The following is a 15847-nucleotide window of genomic DNA, read 5'->3' on the forward strand; positions in this document are numbered from 1 at the left end:
TTTATGTGTGATGTAACATAGTGGTCTACTCTCATTCTTTTGCATGTGGCTATCCAGTTTTCCCAACACCATTTATTGAAGAGACTTTCCTTTCTCCATTGTATGTTTTTGGCTTCCATGTCAAAAATTAGCTGTCCATAGATGTGTGGGTTTATTTCTGGGCATTCAGCTCTGTTCCATTGATCTGTGTGTCTGTTTTTGTGCCAGTACCATAGCTTTGTAGTGCATTTTGAAATCAGGGAGAGTGATACCTCCAGCTTTGTTCTTTTTTCTCAGGATTCCTTTGGCTATTTGGGGTATTTTGTTGTTCCATATAAATTTTAGGATAGTTTGTTCTATTTCTGTGAAAAATGTCATTGGAACTTTGATAGAGATTGCATTGAATCTATAGATAGCTTTAGGAAGTATTGACATTTTAACTATGTTAATTCTTCCAATCCAAGAGCACAGAATATCTTTCCATTTCTTTGTGTCTTTTCTATTTCCTTCAACAATGTTTTACACTTTTCAGTGTACAGGTCTTTCGGCTCTTTGGTTAAATTTATTCCTAGGTATTTTATTCTTTTTGTTGCAGTTGTAAATGAGATTGTATTTTTAATTTCTCTTTCTGCTATTTCATTATTAGTACATAGAAACACAGCTGATTTTTGTATGTTGATTTTGTATCCTGAAAGTTTATCGTATTCATTTATTAATTCTAAAAGTTTTTTGGTGGATTCTTTAGGGTTTTCTATATATAAAATCATGTCATCTGCAAATGGTGACAGTTTCACTTCTTCCTTTCCAATTTGGATCCTTTTTATTTCTTTTTCTTGCCTGATTGCTCTGGCTAGGATTTCCAATACTATGATAAATAAGAGTGGTGTAAGTGGGCACCCTTGTCTGGTTCCTGTTCTTAGAGGGATAGCTTTTAGTTTTTCTCCATTGAGAATGATATTAGCTGTGGATTTATCATATATGGCCTTTATTATGTTGACGTACTTTCCTTCTATACCCATTTTTACTCAGAGTTTTTATCGTAAATGGATGCTGTATCTTGTCAAATGCTTTCTCTGCATCTATTGACATGATCATGTGATTTTTATTGTTCATTTTGTTAATGTGGTGTATCACATTGATTGAGTCACAGATGTTGAACCATCCCTGCATCCCTGGAATAAATCCCACTTGATCGTGGTGTATGATCTTTTTAATGCATTGTTCTATTCCATTTGCTAGGATTTTGTTGAGGATTTTTGCATTGATGTTCACCAGTGATATTGGCCTGTAATTTTCTTTTTTTGTGTTGTCCTTGTCTGGTTTTGGTATCAGGGTAATGTTGGCCTCATAGAGTGAGTTAGGAAACTTCTCCTCTTCAATTTTTTGGAAGAGCTTGAGAAGGATGGGTAGTAAATTTTCCTTGAATGTTTGGCGGAATTCACCAGGGAAGCCATCTGGTCTTGGCCTTTAATTTTGGGGAGGTTTTTGATTACTGTTTCGATCTCCTTCCTGGTGGTTGGTCTATTCAAATTCTCTATGTTTTCTTGATTCAGTTTTGTAAGGTTGTATGATTCTATGAATTTACGTATTTCTTCTAGATTATCAAATTTGTTGGTGTACAGCTTTTGGTAGTATACTTTTATAATCTTTTGTATTTCTGATGTGTCCATTATAATTTGTCCTCTTTCATTTCTGATTTTATTTGAACCTTCTCTCTTTTTTTCTTGGTGAGTCTAGCTAAAGGTTTGTCAATTTTCTTTTTATCTTTTCCAAGAAACAGCTATTAGTTTCATTGATTTTTTTCTGTTGTTTTTTGTCTCTATTTCATTTTTTTCTGCTCTGATTTTTATTATTTCATTCCCTCTACTGATTTTGGGCTTTGCTTGCTCTTCTTTTTTCCAGTTCCTTAGGTGCGCTGCACCCACCTCTTTCTGATCAGTACTCAACTGTCCTTCAATTAAAGAACAGCTTCTACCTTTCAGAGAAGGCACTTCTTTTCTGAATCCTTTTCTGATTCTTCAATCCTTAAGTATTCCTTCCCCTCCCTCTCTCCTTCACGCTACCATAGTGCTCTAGAGCTTAGCACATACCTCTGTTATAGCCCTTTACACATTGCCCTTTAATTATGTATTGGCCCCACTCCCTCACTTGTCTCTTGTAAATTTGAGTAAAAGGCTGTGCTTATTCATCATTGTCTCCCCAGTGAGAGACCAATCAGCATTGAGCAGTCACTCAAAAACTATTTGATGAATTAATGGTCTATATTTTTACCATCAAGGCTAAGAAATTAGGAGCATTTTTATAAAACTGCAGCTGGAGCAATCTGACATATAACACAGCAAATGAACGAAAATGAATGCTCCAAGGACAACCAATTTCTTCATCTATTGACAGAGGGCTGTCAATTAATTATTCACTTGCACTAGGAATTATATTCAAGCTTTATGAATGTTTGAAAACAATAACTCAGTTTTTTTCTAGATTCAAATTAGTGTTAATATTTAGTAAGACTTCAAGAACACTATATGTGAAAGATATCTCAATAAAGTTATTAAAAAGAATAAAAGTTATTCAAGAACAAAAACATAATCCATTAGAAGCCTATCAGTGTATTATGTACTATATATGACCATGCTAGAAACTTTAACAAGAAGAACTGATGTGTTCCATTTGTGATTGCTTAGAACTGACCTCCAACAAGAAAGAATAAAAAGTCCAAACTAAATTATTTAAAGGTAGGTAGACTAATTGTTTATTAGTTATTATTGACTTTTAATTAATTGTGGATCCAAGGGCTGTGATATGTAGGAGGCACTGTGATTTTATGTCTAGGAAGTTAGACTCTGGATTCAGCCTGCCTGGGTTCAAAACACAGCTCTGCCACTTTCAATAGGTTTAAAATCTTGGATAAGGTAATTGGCCATCCACATCTCAATTTCCTCATCAGTAAAATGGAGCTAATAATAGTACCTACTTCATAGGGTTAATATGAGGACTGAATTGGAAAACCTACCTAAAGAACTTAGCAAGTGGTCAATTTTCAGTAAATATCAGTTGTTATTATAATTTGCCTAGTTACAAGAAACAGGATGATAAGTTTACTTAAACAAAGGGAGATGTAGAATGGCTCAGTACCCCAAAATGTATTATAATGCAATAGAGCCAGCACATCTGAAACATGGTTTCTCAGAACCTGGTGAAAATTTTTGTCCTTTAAGAAGGGTTTGGAAGTAAGGAACAGAATTCTTCCAGAATTCCAGAATGGTCTAGCTAATTGACCCCGTATGGTAAAGGAGGAACCACAAGGAGCAGCTGTGTAGCGAACGCAGGACAGCAGCCTGACCATACATTAGCTCCAGGTTTAGGTTCTCCTACTTGGCTGCTTTCCTTCTGTTATACAGAAAAAGGAAAAAAAGTTGGGTGGTTGCCAGAGGTGGGGGTGGAGGGTGGGCAAAATGGATGAAGATGTTCAAAAGATACAAACTTCCAGTTATAAATAAATAAGTCCTGGGGATGTAACGTACCACATGGGGACTATAGTTAATAATACTGTGTTGTATATTGGAAAGTTGGTAAGAGTAATCCTAAAAGTTCTCATCACAAGAAAAAAAATTTGTAACTGTGTATGGTGATGTATGTTAACTAGATTTATTGGGGTTATTCACAATATATATAAATATTGAATGATTATATTGTACATACACCTGAAACTGATATAATGTTATATGTTGATTGTATTTCAATGAAAATAATTAGCAGATAAGAACTAGAAAGGAAGTTAGATTTCTAACAACATTAACAGTAACAACCACAAAACATTTGTTTGTTGCAAATATCATATAAGTGGGATTCTTCTCAAACATTAAAAAATTCATGAGTCTCAGGCATATTTCCATTTTCAGGGTGGGAGTTTTTTTTGTTTAAACAGGTGCTTGAGGATTTACCATACTTTTCTATTTTTGCATATGTTGACAATTTTTACACTATTTTTTTTAAAGTCAGTGTCAAACGTAAACAGCACCACAACAGAATATTTTTTTTATTACAAAAATGTTTCTACTTCTGGACTTTGCTTGAATTCAGATGAAATAGCTGGAATTTGATTTTCCATATGTAAAATCTTCCTTTCTGGTTTTCTGCTTGGGTGACAGGTCTCTTCATTCTGATTTGACTTTGAAAGCTAGTTCTCACACTTAGGTCAGTTTTCCTTTATCTACTTGTTGCTTGTCTCTCTTGCCAATTTTATTACTGTTATTGCTGCTACTGCTACTCCTGTGAAAATAGAACCCCATGGTCTAACCACTACCATCATGGAATTTTGGAGCTCTTCCCCATGGGAGCTTGTTCTAGAAAGACCTCACCACTGCTGCAGATGAGTTCTAGAGGTTTGGAGGCTAATGGTGTGGGACAGGTTACTCCTCATTCTGTTCTTTCAGAGGACCTAAAAGACAGTCTCAACCTCTCGCTCCCCTAAGAACAGGAGGTGGTGAAAGTTGAAGCCCTACCAAATAGTTGATGGCAGATCCAAAAAATAAGACCCAATAGCAAACAGCAAACCAAGAGCCAAGGGCAAAACCAAGAAAATCCACAAAGAGAAGAGTCTGAGCAATAATAATCAGGGCTGAGGAGTGGAGAGGGGCAGAAGGTACCAAGCACACAATGATTCATAGTCTTTCTCTTGTACATTTTTCTCATGAGACTGTTTGAATTTCTTGATTTCACTAGCTTGCTACCATAGTTAGCTGGAAACCCTGGCTGAGGTTTACCTAAAGGTCCCTTAATTCCCTGATAAATTCAAGTTAAAATAAAACAAAGTAACAACAAAAACCCAATCAAAAAAATTAAATCTTGGGGCCGGCCCGGTGGCGCAGCCATTAAGTGCGCTCGCTCTGCTTCAGTGGCCCGGGGTTCGAAGGTTGGGATCCTGCGGGCACGTCGATGCACTTCTTGTCAAGCCATGCTGTGGCGGCTTCCCATATAAAATAGAGGAAGGTGGGCACGGATATTAGCCCAGGGTCAGATCTTCCTCAGCAAAAAGGGAAGGATTGGCATCAGATGTTAGCTCAGGGCTAATCTCCCTCACAAAAAAAAAAAAAAAAAGAATTCAAATTTCCTTAGACAATAGAGTAGAGCAGAGAATTATCTCTATTTACAATTCGTCTTTGTGGACTTAGAGAAAGAGTAACATTTGAATAAAAACTCAGTGGTGGAATGGGCCATAAATTTAACATGTGTAGAGAATTAAGTGGGAAAAGAAAAAACCTTCTGTGCTTTTCTATAACTGATCAAATCTTCCTTGTGAATCCTAACCCCACTGGGAGACAAGGAGGCAGATTTTAAATGTATCAAATAATGGTGTCCCAATGTTTCCATTTAAATATTCTCTTTTGAATGATTCACTGTATTCCAGGTAATGTCTCAGTCTTTTAGATTTTTCTTTCCTTCTCCTTGTTCATCTTCAAGATGTCATCTGTGTAGGGGGGAGTGACAGCTCACAATTTGATAGACTTGGTCGGGGACCTCTGATCTGCAGACTGTCAGAAGGTCTTCACTGGTTCCTGCCATGAAGTTGCTAATTTGGTCTAGTTTCCGGATCATCAGCTGAGACATGCCTATATAACTTAGAACTCACATCTAAATTTTGAATTTGCAGCATCCAGAAGCAAAGTCCTGCATTCTGTAGCCTCATTGTTCCAACCTCAGGACTCAGCTGGCCCACCACTCTCTCAGGACTTCTCTGTCACCTCCTCAGGACACATGGGGACATTTAAAGTCCCTGCACCACTGCTTAGGCTACCAGCAAGCAGGGGAACTTTTTCAACCTCATCTATTGAGTTGTCTCCCTCTGTCAAGATGGCATTATTGCTCCCATGTCATGCTGGACACAGCTCCATGCCACAAGGTGTGCTCTCTCTAAAACACTGCAACCTCCCTCAGGTTATCCTGGTGAAGTAGCCCACCAACATAGATGCCTTAAGCAAGGCCTTACACACCAAAATGAATTTATCATGCTCTCCCTTGATCAAGATTCTAGCCCAAGAGAAAGAAATTGATGCTAGGACTTAGATATAGATATCAAGTTTCTTTACTCTCTTTCAATTTCCACTCTCCTCCAGTAGATCATTGGAGTAGAAGGAGCAGGCTTTCTCCTTATTTAGGTCTCTGGCATAGATTTCCCCTAAGTCATAGTGTCCTTCTTCCTAAGAGCACTAAGCCTCACAGTTCAGTCTAAATGGTAGAAGAGGTGTCCTCACTAAACTCTAGAAGAAATTCCATGATCTGGTAGGCTAGGGCTGCCTTTTAATATTAATGGTATCCAAGAGAGTTTAGAAATAGATCCTTTGCTTATTGCAAAGTCCTACTTTCAAAACTTCTGTCTTGCTAAGGATGCTAAAATACTCTGCATTGTAAGGACAGAATATTTACTCCAACTTGCCCTTTGCATTCTTGCTGAAACAATCCTAATCCTCCTCAAGGCAAATGGATGCCCATTTCAGAATAAGCAGGAAGGTTTCATTTCAGAGAATGCAAAAGAAAAATGCACACCCATTCTGCTTTTCCAAAATATAGTAATTTTTATATCATCTTACTCTCCTCCCTGTCCTCTTTCTACTCTCTCCCCTTCTCTTTTCTTCTTTAAATTAGCTAAATTAGAGAGTACCACCTCATTGTGATATTTTTTATTTGCTAAATGTATTTAATATAGTGGGTGCATTTGCTCTCCTGATACGTTCTTGGAAAGGACTGTATGCTAGAGTGGGGAAGAGGTCACCTCAGGTGCTGAGTCACAGAGGCTGGATTCAAATTCCTGTCCCAACACCGTCCCTTGAACAAATCACTTGCCTCACCAAGCCTCTATTTCCTCATGCTAAAAATGAAGATAACAATATTTATATGATAAGGTAGTTATGAAGATAACATCAGGCGTCTTAAGCTTAACATGTCCAAAATTATACTCTTGATTTTCCACCCTACAGAACTATTCCTCCTCCAGTCTTTCTTCTCAATAAACGACAATGCTTTCCTCCAATGTTCAAGGCAAAAACATTTAGATCATCCTTGGCTCCTCTCTCACTCTCCCACCACAACCAAACCCCCAGAAAATCCTGTTACTCTGCTAAATAAATGTAGAATCTGACCACTTGTCATCATCTTCATCTCTAGCGCCTTTGTCCAAGGAAAAACGACCCATCACTTCTTAGTTTAGGCAATAATGGATGTTGCATCAGAATATCTTAGTGGTTGAACACCAAAGTTTGTTTTACACTCTTGGTCAATGGGTAGCTACCATCTCAGCAGTGACTCTGGGATCCAGACTCTTTCATCCTTGTGGCTCTGTACCTTCAACATTGGCATCAAAGCTGCTGAAACATGGAGGTTGCATGTGGGAGACTTTGCGGGCCAGGACTGGAAGTGGCATACATCACTTTTACTTACATTACATTAGTCAGAACTCCGTGAGATGGTCATACCTACTAGGAAATACAGTCCAGCTGTGTGCCTAGGAGAAAAAGGAAATGAGTTTGGTAAATTGCTAGGTAACCTCCACCACTCTCAACCTAGACATTAATCACAAATATTTTCCAACTGGTTTTTCCATTTTCACCTTTATGCTCCCGCAATTTTTCTCCTCATATCTATCTGATGATCCTTTTAAAACTTAATTCACATCGTGTCCCTCCCTTGCTCAAAGTATTCCAATGGCTGTCCTTCTCCCTTGTTTATTCCAAAGCCCTTATCATGACCTTGAGGATTTCTGTGATCTACCTCCCACCCACCTCCTTGATTCATTTCTTACTGTTCTCATCCATGCTCACTCCACTGCAGTCACACTGGCTGCCACACTCTCCCTTGAATATGCCAAGCAAATCCTCATTTCCTCTTCCCTCTACCTAGAACATTCTTCTCCCTAGATGTCCTCAGGGCTCACTCTCTTACTGCCTTCAAATCTATGTTCAAACTCTAGCTTATTAAACAGCCTTTGTTGAAGAGCCTACATAAGATGGCACTCCCACCCTCCTCTCTCCCCATTCCCTTTTATATCAAACTTAACACATTATGTATTTGTTTCTATGCTTACTGTCTCTCTTCTAAGATTAGAATGTCTTCTCTCATAGGAGGAGGAACTTTGTTTCATCCCCAGTCCCTGGGTGCTAAGAACAGTGAACAGAGCAGCTGTTCAACTAATATTTTTTGAATTATTGAAAAAGGGAACAAGTAAGTGAATGAATGAATTGTTTAGCACACAGCTTGGCAAAAAAGTAATAAATGGTAGCATTGCTGTGATACCAAAATTTTCTCTTAGACTGGAAAGAATGTTGATTTTTTTCTATTTTATTCATATTTGGATTTTCATGATTTTCCAAAAGAAAAAAGATGGGCAAATACAAGATTAATTTTTTCCTCATGCTCTCATAAGCCTTAATGTGACTATCTCTATTCTTTCAACTTTCCATCTTTAAACCTTGGCTTCAATACACTGATATGCTCTATACCTATAGAATAAGGTGGGAGTGAGATCATAGACAGGAAAGAAAGGAAAATAATTTATAATTCAACATGCTGCTAAAAGTGAAAAAAAAGTTAAACAAACACATCATGTATTAAAAAGGAATAATGAAATATAAACATAATAACCTAATGTAGCCATTTCTGCTTGATTAAGTGAATTTCAGTCAAAACTGTATATATAGTCAGGGCCTCATTTTCTTAAACTAAAGCAATGATCATCTCTATGACTAGACATAAGATGAGATAAATATGACTCTTCTTTTTGTCAGAAAAAACTAAAAGCAGTTGCAAAATATCTCAGACTTTTGTTAAGCACAGTATTCCACCTGCTTTGGCTTGTAGAGAGGAAAAAAATCATACCCTGAGAATAATCTAATCAGGGGTCAAAGGTAGCTCTAGAGTAGAAATTCTAAACTGTAAAAAAGATATTCAAATGTGACTTTCAATTAGCTCAGAAATGAGCTTTAACACTTTCTGATTATGTTTTCAGAAATGACACCTTTTAGTCCTTCAGTAATTGGGATGTGAAAGGGTAATTTGAGGCTACTCAGAAAGATTTAGTGTCTGAGTTTGTTAACTTCCAAGCTAATTACTGGTACCTAATGAAAAATTACTAGACACCACTGAATTCTCAGCAGGTAAAAAACATTCTTAAGAAATTGTGACATTAAGACTTTTATTATTCATTTTGTGACTTTCCTTTGACAGAAATACCAAAATCTGTTCAATTCAGTGAAGTTTTTTCTTTGCGTGTGTGTAGGTGTGTGGGCGGGAGTGAGGGGCAGTTGGGAAACCTTTTGCAAAATCTACTGTTATATTAGTCAATATATAATATAAGGTAAGATATGAAGAACATTGATTTTCAAGAAACTTTGAATTTGCTACTATTAGGGCAAAGTACTTTCAAAGGAAGGGGCCATCTGTTTAGAAGCCACAATAACCTTCTTAGATCACCTGTGGACCAGATATTCAGCTGATCCATCAACTGTCCTCAGGCAAAGGAACTACTTACCCACACTCAATGGTCCTCTCCAATTCCTCCCAAATGAATGAGGTCAAGCCCCACCTAGGAGATGAGTCTAGGTCACAGCCAGGCTGAATTTGCAGAGTGCTGTCTTAAGATGGAGTTAAGAGAGGGCAATAACAGATAAACAGGGGGGAGAAATCATAATCACCCAAAAGGAATTCTGAGCATGAAGTGAGTAAAAGGTCCATTTCATAGAGTTGTTGATAAGTTAGGAACAAAAGTCTAAAGCTGGAGTCATGGGGACAAGTTGGAAAGCAAACTTGGGTGTAAGGGCTGGTTAATTTGGAGCACCTGGAGTCAGAAAGGATGGAGGACAGCAAGACAGAGCTTCAATTGCCTGGAGATGATAAAGATAATGAGAAGAGGGAGGAGGGGAAGGAGGAAAATTGGGGGGAGTGGGCATGAACATGCGGTGAACACAAGAACTTGCTAAATGTTTGCCTCCAAGTGTGGCCTATGGATCACTTGCATCAGAATCCCCTGGAAAGCATGTTTCAAACACAGATTCCCAGGCTTCACCCCAGACCTCCTGAATCAAATCACTGGAAGTGGAGCCTAGGAAATGAGACTTTTAACAGGCTCCCCAGGTAAATTAGGCACACTTACATTTGTATGCTAAATTCTTTACCTGTATTGTTTTGCTTAATCCTCCAAGAGCTCTATGAAGCACGTACTATTATCATCCCCTCCCTACACAGGAAAATGACTCAGAGAAGCTGACTGACCCTAGCCACAAAGTTCATGCGAGGCAAAGCCAGAATGCAAACACAGACATTCTGATTCCAGATTCTGTGATTTTTAATCACTCTAGACCAGGGGTCCTTAAACTTTTTCTGTAAAATGGCCAGATAATAAACATGTAAGGTATTGTGGGCTATAAGGTCTCTGTTGCAACCACTCAACTCTGCCATAGACAATATGTAAACAAATGTACATGGCTGGGTGTTCCAATTAAACTTTATAAAAACAGGTGGCAGTTTCTATACTTGCTCTAAACTCAGAATGGCTTTTCAAGGTGTGGTGTTCAAACAGTAGCATCCTGAGAGCTTGTTATAAACGCAGAATCTCGGCCTGCTCCAGACCTGCTGAATCAGAATCTGCGTTTAACAAGGTCCCCGTGATTTTTATGCACACTAAAGTATGAGACCCCTCCCCTAGGGCATTTCCAAGAACTTCCCTCAAAACTGCGTTTATTACATTTGCTGTTTCTCCTTTCTGGTGCATGAACTCAGTTTCTGATAGTGAGTGTGCTGATTGCCTTCCCCAAAATTTTAAAAATAAAAAATAATGAAAATCTTTAATCAGGAAAAAACTCTTTCAACTAAACTCTATCCATTGCTCTTACTACTTTTCTCATTGTCTTTATTCTTGTCAGCACGTAAGTAGTCAGTATTCATCTCCAAAAAGTGGGGAAAGAGATTCTTATTTAACTTTTGATTTGGTATATACTTAAAGTTGCAAGGATGGTATAAAGAACTCCTCTATCCCCAGATTAACCAATTTTTACATTTTGACATCATTTGCTTCACTGTTATATCTCTGTCTAGATATATAGACGATAATAGACAGACAGATAGATAGACAGATAGATAGATAGATAGATAGATAGATAGATAAATTTTTTTCTTTCTCAAAACCATGTGACAGTAGATCGCAGAAATCGTGTCCCTTTAACCCTAAATACTTCAGTATGGATTTTTTAAGAACAAGACAATTCTTTTCCATAACTACAGTCCAATTATCAAAATCAAGAAATTTAATATTAATACATTACTATTATCTAATCCACATTCTATATTCGAATTTTGTCAACTGTCCTGTGCAGGGTCATACCTCATATTTAATTGTCATGTCTCTTTAATCTCTTTACTCTGGAAGAGTTCCTCAGTCTTTCTTTGTGTTTCTTGACCTTGATATTTCTGAAGAGTGCATGCCAGTTATTTTGTAGAATGCCCTTCATTGGGTTTGTCTGATGATTCGTCAAAATTAAATGTAAGCTATGCATTTTCAGCAGGAATATCACTAAAGTGGCATTGTGTTCTTCTTGGCGCATCAGATCAGGAGGCACATGATGTCACTTTGTCACAATGTTGGTGATATTAGCTTTGGTCACTTAGTTAAGGTAGTGTCTGCCAAGTTTGTCTACCATAGAGTTACTATTTTTCTCTTTGCAATTAATAAGTAATTTGTGGGGAGTTACTTTGAAAGTATATAAATATCCTGTTCTTCATCAAATTTTTACCATTGGTTTTAGCATTTATTGATGATTTTTTAACTCTACCATGCCTTCTATATGTAGTACCTGGCATTCTACTATCAGGAAGAGCTGTCCCTTCTCTTTTATTTATTTATCCATCCATTAGTTGATATCATTATGGACTCATGGATTCTCTGAGATAATTTTTGCAACAGTCAAGGTGATCTTAATGCACACTGAAGTTTGAGAACCACCATCTGAATGAAGAAAGTGATGGCCAGAGAGGTTAATTAGCTTACCCAAGGTCAGAGAATTAGTGCAGGACTTAAACCCTCTCTCCAAACCTAGTATTTTCTTCATATCAATAATCTCCGAATTTGGAAAGTGAACACCTACTGGATTATCTAAAGGTCAGTCACCTGGGAAACCTGTTAAAATGCTAAGATTCCAGGTCTCACCTCCAGAGATTCTGATTCAATACGTCTTGTGTAAGGCCTTGCAAGTTGTACCCCCCCAAAAAAAAGAATTTAAAAAGCACTTTCTATCTACTCACCTCAATGCTTTTTAAAAGGTAAATATAGGGGCCGGGCCGGTGGCGCAAGTGGTTAAGTGTGTGCTCTCCGCTGCAGTGGCCCGGGGATTCGCCGGCTCGGATCCTGGGCGCGCACCGATGCACCGCTTGTCAAGCCATGCTGTGGTGGCATCCCATATAAAGTGGAGGAAGATGGGCATGGATGTTAGCCCAGGGCCAGTCTTCCTCAGCAAAAAAAAGACGAGGATTGGCAGATGTGAGCACAGGACTGATCTTCCTCACAAAAAAGAGAAAAAAGATAAATATACATTATGATATTATGTCTTTGATTCTAAGATATGTATTTTAAGAAGCACCGTCAAATTAATACTGGTTTTTAAGGCAAAATAAGAATCAATGCTGAATTGAATATATATTATACACATTTCAGATTTCAGAAAGATTAAAATATGAAAAATATTAATCTTAAGCTTGTGGAAATAAGAATACAAGATCTTTGGGGACCATACAACTTTACACGTGTGAAATAATTAGGTGACTATTCTGCTTCATGTCACTTATATCAATTGCATTTATTATTAAATTATGTAGTAATGACTTCTCTCAGTGATAGACAGCCAGTTCTATGAGGTCAGCCTCAGCATTTGGTTATCACTTATATTAGATGTCCACAGTCAGCAGTAACCAGATTTGTATATTATCACAATAGTCACATGTGTAAAGCACAGTTTCTCAACCACTAGTGATGTTAGGGACCAGATAATTCTTTGTTGTAGGGGACTGTCCTGTGCATTTTAGGATGGTGGGCAGCATCCCTGGCCTCTATCCCCTACATGTCAGTACCACTACTGACCCAATTAGTGACAACCAAACATATTTCCAGGCAGAATGACCCTGGGGGGCAAAATCACCCTTGATTGAGAGCTAATTGTAGTGGGTTGAATAGTGACTCCTCAAAAGATAATTTCACCAGGAACTGTCCTGTAAATGTGGCCTCATTTGGAAGGGGGTCTTTATAGATGTAGCGAAGGATCTTAAGATGAGATAATCCTGGATTTATGTGGATTCTAAATCCAATGACTGGTGTCCTTATAAGAGAGAGGCAGAGGAGATTTGGAGGATACATAGACTCAGAAAGAGAGATACTGAAGACAGAGGCAGAAATTGGCATATAGCTGCCACAAGCCAAGGAAAACCTTTAGCCCCCAGAAACAGGAGGAGGCAAGGAAGGATTCTTCCTTTGAGCCTTTGGAGAGAGTGTGGCTCTACCAATGCCTTGATTTTGGACTTCTGGCCTCCAGAACTGTGACAGAATAAATTTATGGTTTTAAGCCACCAAATTTGTGGTTATTTGTTATTGCAGTCCTAAGAAACTAATATACCACTGGTTTAAGGGAAAGAGAGGCTTAGATTCTGTTTTGTGCGTGTTTATTTAGCTGTTAATTGTTATTTAATTACAGATGGTAGAAACACAACTTGTACCAGCAGAAAGGAGCATTCGTGGGAAGGATGTTGAGGTATTTGAAATAATCAAATAAAGGCTGACCAGTCAAACTTTGCAAAGGTTAGAGATTCATTTAAGTGTTGGGAAAAAAATGGAAATAGTTACTTATACATTGCCCACTCTCTCCCTCTCCATCTGTTATTTTCTCTCTTCTTTGCTTCTCTCTACATATTGGCATGCTCTACATCCAATATGTAGACCAAGACCACCTATGGTCCCCAAAGTTTACACCGAGTTCCCACTGGCAATGAGAGTCTGACTTCTCTGCCCTCATTCCAGTTTTTAAAATCTGGGAAGATGGGCCGGCCCCGTGGCTTAGCGGTTAAGTGCATGCGCTCCGCTGCTGGCGGCCCGGGTTCGGATCCCGGGCACGCACCACTTCTCCGGCTACGCTGGGGCCGCGTCCCACATACAGCAACTGGAAGGATGTGCAGCTATGACATACACCTGTCTACTGGGGCTTTGGGGGGAAAAAATAAAAATAAATAAAATCTTTAAAATCTGGGAAGAGAAAACGTTGACCCCGCCTTGGTCAGATGCACACTCCTAGAACAACCAACTATGGCAAGGGCAGGGCATAGTCGTGTAAAAACTTCATATTCCTTAATAAAACCATATGGATGAGATTAGAAGGCCAATAGTTTCCAGGAGAAAGAAAAATTCTGGGCATCCAAACCCACAAATATCACCGTCGTACATAAATCATTATGATTAGCTTAAAAGGATAATTTTTCTATCAGTAAGTTTTTTGGAAGGCTTGATGCTAAACAACTTCATAAATAATATTTCCTCCCATTCTGAACTTAATCATTTGACCTGATGTTTAAATAGGCACAATAGTAGCAAAAATATTATTGGAAAACATAAATAGAACCACTCAATGACTTTTCGTGTCATTAGAACCCATAAGTGAAGGAAGAATCGAGTCTTCAACAAAGTCCTGAGTGTGGAAATCCCACAGCAGAATTGTTTAGGGAGAAATGCCCCAGCCTTGGGACCCAAATAAAGCCTGGAATGAATCATTCAGATGTCCTCAAATGAGAACTATTTCCGACTTGATTAAAATAATCAAGTAGAGTGTCATCCTGTTTTGAATGAGATATAAAATAAGGTAGGGTGAAATTTTAAATTCTCCTCTATTTATTTCTCTCTTTTTTATTAATCCATTCCATCCAGTCCTTAAGGGCCCTGAATTTCCTGCCTCATCAGTGTGGTACATCGAGTCCTTTCCCAGCCTGTGCTGAATCTCGGTGCCCTACAGGATTACAGAGACTACTGGATACATTTCCTACAATCTGTCTATCTAGGGATTTAAAATGCACCATCCTAAAAAGGAAGTGATGGCCTCAACACATGGAATTTAGCACCTCATTTGGACAGTAGAAGTGAGACTATAATTGGTAACATCTTCCTATCACTTTCTGCCACCAGGAATATTTTTCCTGTAGTAGACTGTGCTGAAGAATATTTTTCCCAAATCGTAGAAGTCAGCAGATACTCTGAGATTAAGGAAGCAAAGAGTGATGTTTTAAAAATATGTTCTTAAGATGCTTTCGTGATTCACTCCTCTGTCTCAAAAAGAGCCCTTTGCTCAATTTCAGTTACTACAATGATGGATTAAAAGACACACTCCTGAATTGCAGAGCGGTGGATGCTATGATGCGCCTGTCAGATGCCCTCTTCGGGATCTAGGGACTCATTCTTCCAGCTGCTGGGAGTGCTAGCTGCTGACTGATCACAACTGAGTCCCTCTCCAAGACTTCTCTTTAAAGGGAACTGCCTCACCTCATGTTACATCCTCTCCTAGGAGTAGCCAGCAACCCGGGATTCATCCTGCATGCAGGGGCACAAAGGCCTGCCACCTTGCCTCTGTTTGGGATAACTCTGAAGACCCATCCCAGCTCTAGAGCTCCCTGGTGGGGGATGGACTGAGGCCCCAGTGACATCTGCATCCCAGGCCAGCCTCTCCCTCTGCTCCATCCTGTTGCTCACTCACCCACGCAGATCTTGTTCCCACAAGTTCTCCCCAGTTAACCACTGTATGTGTGTCTCTGCCTCTGAATCCTTGAGGACCCCAACCCAAGACAGAGGGTTATA

The 15847-nt window shown here is 38.7% G+C and overlaps 1 long non-coding RNA gene across 3 annotated transcripts in view; it reads right to left on the reverse strand.

Moving 5' to 3' along the window:
* The window catches only part of LOC147913763 (uncharacterized), a 105189-nt gene that overhangs the window by 44807 nt on the left and 44535 nt on the right, over positions 1-15847 (reverse strand). For all 3 annotated transcript variants that reach the window (XR_015556394.1, XR_015556393.1, XR_015556395.1), the window contains 2 exons: positions 12268-12519; positions 7417-7480 (listed from right to left, as the gene is read on the reverse strand). This is a non-coding gene — a long non-coding RNA (uncharacterized LOC147913763). The remainder of the gene's footprint in view (positions 1-7416; positions 7481-12267; positions 12520-15847) is intronic.

The sequence above is a fragment of the Ceratotherium simum genome, chromosome 25, assembly GCF_057802395.1.
Source record: "Ceratotherium simum simum isolate JZ-2026a chromosome 25, ASM5780239v1, whole genome shotgun sequence".
NCBI lineage: Eukaryota > Metazoa > Chordata > Mammalia > Perissodactyla > Rhinocerotidae > Ceratotherium > Ceratotherium simum.